Below are 7,523 nucleotides of genomic sequence, written 5' to 3' on the forward strand. Positions count from 1 at the left end.
TAACCCGAGGTATTGGTAGCAATTGGATTAGAATAACACTAAGGTGAGGAACCTGGACCCGGAGAGCATAAGTAGGATATAGATTATAACGAAGCAGATTTAGCTTTGTCCACCCGTATGTAAATTGCAGTAAATTATCTGGAGACCTCAGATATCTTCAACATCTGAATATTGATTATTAATATTAGATATGCTTCGAGAATCGGTGCACAGATAATGGGTATATACATAAGCAAAAATTTTAGAAAAAACTCAATTATTAACGTTAAAGTCATTTCCAGAAGGCGATCTTGTAGAGACAATAATCAATTATGGACCGATCATTACGAAAAACAGCATTATGATTTTTAGAAGTATTCTTTTGAAAAAGATACAAGCTCAAGGGTCCAGTTCTATGGGGTCTAAGTAAAATAATTGAACGATTTCAACCAAAATAGGGTTGACCTAAGTCCAAAAGAATTACGTGCATCAAATTTTCATCGAATTATCTTGATCTGATCGAAGGCCGGATAATTATTTGATTTTTAGTGTGTGTGTCTTTCAGTATGTCTGGAAAAACTAGAGGGTATCTTTTGTTTTGGAATTTCAATAATACGAGATGCCACGCCCGTATACTATTAAACGTCGCATATCTCAGAAACAGTGACAACTAGAGTTCTAATATTTTGCATGGTCAACTTCGACATCCATATGAATGTTTGACGTTTAGCTATAGTGGGCGGTCACCGCCCACATAAAGAAAATATTAAATTAGTATATCTGAGAAAATAAAACAGTAAGAGTCCTCAAATTCCGTCGGAGCAACTTTAATATCAATTTGAATATTTAAGATAAAACTGGGCGTACAAGCACTAGTGGGTGTGGCTTGCTTCTATATGAACCTTCTATATATGTATCTAAAAAACTATTAAAGCTAAAATCTTCAAATTTTTTACGAACAACTTTGAAATTATAATGAACTTTTAGGAATAAACTGCACGTATTAGCAATAGGGGGCATGGCACCTCCTATATAAATTAAGTAAAAATCGTATATCTAAGAAACTATTCAAGCTAGAATCCTCAAATTTTGCATGAATAACTTTGACATCCAACGTTTGAGTAATACGTTGGCGGATACAAAAATAAGGGGCGTGGCATCTCTCATTAGAATTAAATACAAAAACTCGTATATCTGGGAAACCGTTAGAGATGGAATCCTTAAATTTTGCAAGAGCAACATTAGAAAAAAATGAGTGAACTTACAATAATGGGCGTTGCACCTCCCATATGAGTTAAATACTAAAGGCAATATAAAATTTGTAAGCGTTTTTATGGTTTTAAGGGTAGCGAAGTATTTTGGGTATAGCTAGTAAACTATAAAAATAGTGAGGATCAAATAGATACATATTTTTGTTATATTTTGATGATTAATTAGGTTCAACTAAAGAAAGAAAGAAAAGGGCTGAAATTAAATTTTGATCCAGTTCAAATTTGATCAAGAATAAAGTAAAGCCTTTTCAAAAGCTTTGTTGCTGAGTGAGTGCAGTTGTTTATTTAATTTGTTTTAGAAATATTTAATAATACTAAAACTATATTAATTAACATAATATTGTTAATCAGTGCTAAATATTTATCCATAAAATATTAATAATACTATTTATGGCAAATTTTAAGCAATTGTGGGAATTAAACTCCCACTAAAAATTTTTAACAAAACTTATTCTAATTAAAAATAAAAATTCTTATAAATATTTTGACATTATTGAACATTTGATTATAATTAATTATTAAATAATGTTAAAAAAAAACTACTTTAAATTTAATAACACTTTTTTTTCTTTTTTGTTAATTTTTCAAATGTTCAATAACTTTTAATAACGTCCGTCATATGACGTTTTGGGCATATGAGTGATAACAAACGTGTGTTAATTTTTATTATTCATATTTTTTTTTATTTTATTAATTTATTTAATATTCTGGGCAAATCTATAATATTTATTATTAAATATAAAAAAAAGTAATTGGTTGGGTAAAGACCTCTTAAAATGGGTTTGGTTTTGATTATGGTGTGTGTAGTTGTAGTTGTTGTCTAGTACTTGATTCATGGATTCGTACTTGTTCATGACTCTGAAGTCGGTTGGTTTGTCGGTGAGTCAGTTAGTGTTTGACTGTCAGAATAACTATTGATTCAAAGTTCCTTTAAAGTTTCTTTTTTTTTTATCTGTTTTAGTCTTTCTATGATTTGCTTCCATGTATTGCGTGTGTTCGCTCGTTTGTTGGTTCGGTCATTGATTTGTTGTCTTGAACATAAAAACAGACTTCAATTACTATTATAAAATATTGTTTTTTAATTATAATTTATAAGAATTTTTATGTAAGCATAACTATTTTTTTTCTATGAATTTCGCAATAATAATAATATAAAAAAATACTTTCAGTTCATTAACTTTAGCTTTAGTCTTGAAGTTGAAAACAATTTTTAGAGGCTTTAGATTATAGTTTATTTCCGTGCAGCTATACGATTTGTTAAAAGAATGACTTTGCTTAGAACTAGTCACCGTAATAGCTGCGTTTCTTTAGCTTTAGCAAATATGGGTGTGAGAAACGTATTAGGTCATGTAAACTTTTACAGAGAAAAACCTTAAACTTTTTCTATTACCACAATTACTACATAATTCGCACATACCTTCATATACATACATACATAGTTACTATATAAATATTTAAATATAAAAACCCTCCTATAAACGTAGATTATTTCAATTAACTGTCTAAAAAAAAGTCTTACCTAACAATTTTTTTTACTACTTTATTGCCATTATTTTTGACTCATTTAAATTAATAAAAGTAAAATTACCTCTATTATACATAATTATTATGAATGAATTTTTTGTTTATTTTAATTTCTTCTATTTTATTACACTTTTTACTTTTTTTCTGTTATCAACCACTTCTTTTTCGTTTTGTCGTCTTTTTTTCAGTTTCATAAAATATTTTTAATAATTTTTGCCATATTTTCCATATACAACACATATTTTCAGTTTTTAATTTTGGTTATAGTTTATTTGTTGTTGTTTTGTAATAAAAAACAAAAGTTTATCATTTTGCAAAGGTAGTAACTATGGTGAGCATTAAAATTTGTTAGAAATAGAAAAAAAAAAAATAATAAAAAAAAAATTTATAAATTTTTGTTAACAAGTTTTTGTTGTCCTAAACAAATATTTTGGGGAAATCACATTTTTAAGCTTTTTTGCCTTTAAAAAAATAATAGGGTTCACATTTAGATTAAAAAACACTTTGTCGTACCGTATCAATAGACTAGACTATAGACTAAACTGTAGACTAGACGATAGACTAGACTATAGAATAGACTAAAGACTAGCCTATAGACAAGATTATAGACTATATTATAGAATAGACTGTAATAGGCAATAGACTAGACTATTGACTAGACGATAGACTAGACAACAGACTAGACAATAGACTAGCCTATAGACTAGATTATAGAATATACTATAATAGACTAGCTTATAGACTAGACTATAAACTAGACTAGACTATAGACCAGACTATAGACTAGACTATAGACTAGTGTATAGGCTAGACTATAGACTAGACTATAGACTAGACTATAGACTAGACTATAGACTAGACTATAGACTAGACTGTAGACTAGACTGTAGACTAGACTATAGACTAGACTATAGACCAAACTATAGACTAGACTACAGACTAGACTATAGACTAGACTACAGACTGGACTATTGACTAGACGATAGACTAGCCTATAGACTAGATTATAGAATAGACTGTATTGACTAGACGGTAGACTATACGACAGACTAGCCTATAGACCAGATTATAGACTAGATTATAGAATATACTATAATAGACAATAGACAAGACTATAGACTAGACTATATACTGGGCTATAGCCTAGACTATAGACTAGACTATATACTAAACTATAAACTAGATAATAGACTAGACTGTAGACCAGACTATAGGCTAGATTATAGACTAGACTAGGCTATAGACTAGACTATAGAGTAGGCTATAGACTAGACTATAGACTAGGCTATAGACTAGACTATAGACTAGGCTATAGACTAGACTATAGACTAGGCTATAGACTAAACTATACTATAGACTAGAGTATAGACTAGACTATACTATATACTCTTGACTAGACTACAGACTAGGCTATTGACTAGACGATAGACTAGACTATAGACTAGACTATAGACTGGACTATAGCCTAGATTATAGACTGGACTATAGCCTAGACTATAGACTGGACTATAGCCTAGACTATAGACTGGACTATAGCCTAGACTATAGACTATATACTAGACTATAGACCAGAACATAGATTAGACTATGGACTAGTTTATAGACTAGACTATAGACTAGGCTATAGACCAGAACATAGATTAGACTATGGACTAGTTTATAGACTAGACTATAGACTAGGCTATAGACTAGACTATAGAGTGGGCTATAGATTAGACTACAGACTAGACCATAGACTAGACTATAGACTAGATTATTAACTAGACCTTAGACTAAGCCATAGAATAGACTATAGGCTAAGCTATAGACTAGACTATAGACTAGACTATAGATGAGACTATAGATGAGACTATAGACTAGACTATAGACTAGGTTATAGACTAGACTATAGACTAGACTATAGACTAGACTATAGACTAGACTATAGATGAGACTATAGACTAGACTATAGACTAGACTATAGACTAGACTATAGACCAGACTATAGACTAGACTATAGACTAGACTATAGACTAGACTATAGACTAGACTATAGACTAGACTATAGACTAGACTATAGACTAGACTATAGACTAGACTATAGACTAGACTATAGACTAGACTATAGACTAGACTATAGACTAGACTATAGACTAGACTATAGACTAGACTATAGACTAGACTATAGACTAGACTATAGACTAGACTATAGACTAGACTATAGACTAAACTATAGACTAAACTATAGACTAGACTATAGACTAGACTATAGACTAGACTATAGACTAGACTATAGACTAGACTATAGACTAGACTATAGACTAGACTATAGACTAGACTAAGACTAGACTATAGACTAGACTATAGACTAGACTATAGACTAGACTATAGACTAGACTATAGACTAGACTATAGACTAGACTATAGACTAGACTATAGACTAGACTAGACTATAGACTAGACTATAGACTAGACTATAGACTAGACTATAGACTAGACTATAGACTAGACTATAGACTAGACTATAGACTAGACTATAGACTAGACTATAGACTAGACTATAGACTAGACTATAGACTAGACTATAGACTAGACTATAGACTAGACTATAGACTAGACTATAGACTAGACTATAGACTAGACTATAGACTAGAATATAGACCAGACTATAGACTAGACTATAGACTAGACTATAGACTAGAATATAGACCAGACTATAGACTAGACTATAGACTAGACTATAGACTAGACTATAGACTAGACTATAGACTAGACTATAGACTAGACTATAGACTAGACTATAGACTAGACTATAGACTAGACTATAGACTAGACTATAGACTAGACTATAGACTAGACTATAGACTAGACTATAGACTAGACTATAGACTAGACTATAGACTAGACTATAGACTAGACTATAGACTAGACTATAGACTAGACTATAGACTAGACTATAGACTAGACTATAGACTAGACTATAGACTAGACTATAGACTAGACTATAGACTAGACTATAGACTAGACTATAGACTAGACTATAGACTAGACTATAGACTAGACTATAGACTAGACTATAGACTAGACTATAGACTAGAATATAGACTATAGACTAGACTATAGACTAGACTATAGACTATATAGACTATAGATATATAGACTAGTCCATAGGCTAGATTATAAACTAGACTATAGACTAGATTATAGATTTCAAATTCAATCACCACCCTAAGGAACATCGTCCATTGACAGTAAATGACGAATTCTGTGTAGGCGAAAAATAGGTGTTTAGGTCAAATAACCCTTTCACGTATACGGGACACCGGTGTCCCAAGATTTTTTTCTAATTTTTCTCGATTTTGAGCGTAATTTTAACTTCACAGCTGAAGTAAAAGTTATTGCCAGAGAAAAATAAGTATTTTTTTTAGAATTTGATGTCACTACATGCTAAAAAGGATTATATCCTGCGATATCCTTCGAAAACACTTTTTCATCAAAAGTGATCAATATACGTCAAAACAATGTGTGTGGTGAATTCATATCCGTAAAAAGTCCAGCGGTTTAGTTTTGTGCGTGAAAGGGATAACCCCAAGGAATCGTTTCACTCGAAAGCACATTCTTAACCGGGGATTGCAATAGGATAAAAGTAATATAAGATTTCTCTAAAGTAACATTGTCCCTGGGGTAATAGAAATCTTTCTGACAGTATACATGTTGAAGTCAATTTTCTGAAGACGATATCTCCGTTACCAAAACCTTGAATATTTTTATTAGATATGTTATCGAGAAAATCGCTATTTAAAATCAGTAAAATTATCAAAATTCTGACAAAACCTAGAAATTTTATAATATATCGGATGATATTTTCCATATAAATAAAGATATTGAAAAAATCTTTCACTCAGTGAGTCCGGGGTGGTTTTGATTCATGCCAGAGACTATTTTACAATTCTAAAATACAATTTAAATTGATTAATTTGAACAAAAATCATGATTCATATTAATTAAATTTAATTATTTTGTATACATGTATTTAGTTAGTATAAAGTATTTTAGTATATTTTTCATTCAACATGAATCGCATTAATGATTTTTTTTACAAACGAACAATCAACCAACCCATCTAATTAACTTCGAATCTTTTCTTCTCTATATATGCTATATTGTTTGAATTTAAGGTACAATCACATTGAACAAATATTTGACAACATAATAATTTGTCAGCACGTTTTTGTATTATGTTTGCCAAATATTTGAACAATGTGAACCAACCTTTTTACTCTTATTGTAAAACAATAAAATTTAAAAATTATTTTAATTTGATGTTTTTTTTTTTGTAATTTTTACTTACATGTTTGTTATTTTAAATGATATGTATATTTTGCAGTTGTTGTTGTGTTTTTTGTTGCTGCAGTTGTTTGTTGTATGAATTGATTTTAATCGTTGATATGTACTGTACTCTGGTAATTCGCAATTGAGTGTAATTAAAGAAGCGTGCAACAAGTGAAAATCAGTTGAAAATATATAAAAATTATCTTTCTTTTCGTATTTGTATTTTCTGTTCATCTGTTCATCTGTAAAGATAAATAAAAAATAAATGTAATTAATTTTTAAGAGATTTCTGTTTTTTCAATTCGATACGAAAAAAAACATTTAATTATTTAATTGTTTGATTTATTATCTTATGCAATTTAATATACAATTACCAATAAATTGCATAAATTAATGGAGAATTTTATTTTTGGAAGAAAGATAAATTTACGAGAAACT

The 7,523-nt window shown here is 29.8% G+C and overlaps 1 long non-coding RNA gene across 2 annotated transcripts in view; it reads right to left on the reverse strand.

Moving 5' to 3' along the window:
- LOC119604750 overlaps positions 1–7,323 on the reverse strand; it is a 77,452-nt gene extending 70,129 nt beyond the window's left edge. For both annotated transcript variants that reach the window (XR_005231539.1, XR_005231538.1), the window contains exon 1: positions 7,105–7,323. This is a non-coding gene — a long non-coding RNA (uncharacterized LOC119604750). The remainder of the gene's footprint in view (positions 1–7,104) is intronic.
- Positions 7,324–7,523: the final 200 nt, after the last annotated feature.

Source organism: Lucilia sericata, unplaced genomic scaffold (genome assembly GCF_015586225.1).
Source record: "Lucilia sericata isolate MDLA Ls3-8-SP2 unplaced genomic scaffold, ASM1558622v1 Contig000422F_arrow, whole genome shotgun sequence".
In the NCBI taxonomy this organism is placed as follows: domain Eukaryota; kingdom Metazoa; phylum Arthropoda; class Insecta; order Diptera; family Calliphoridae; genus Lucilia; species Lucilia sericata.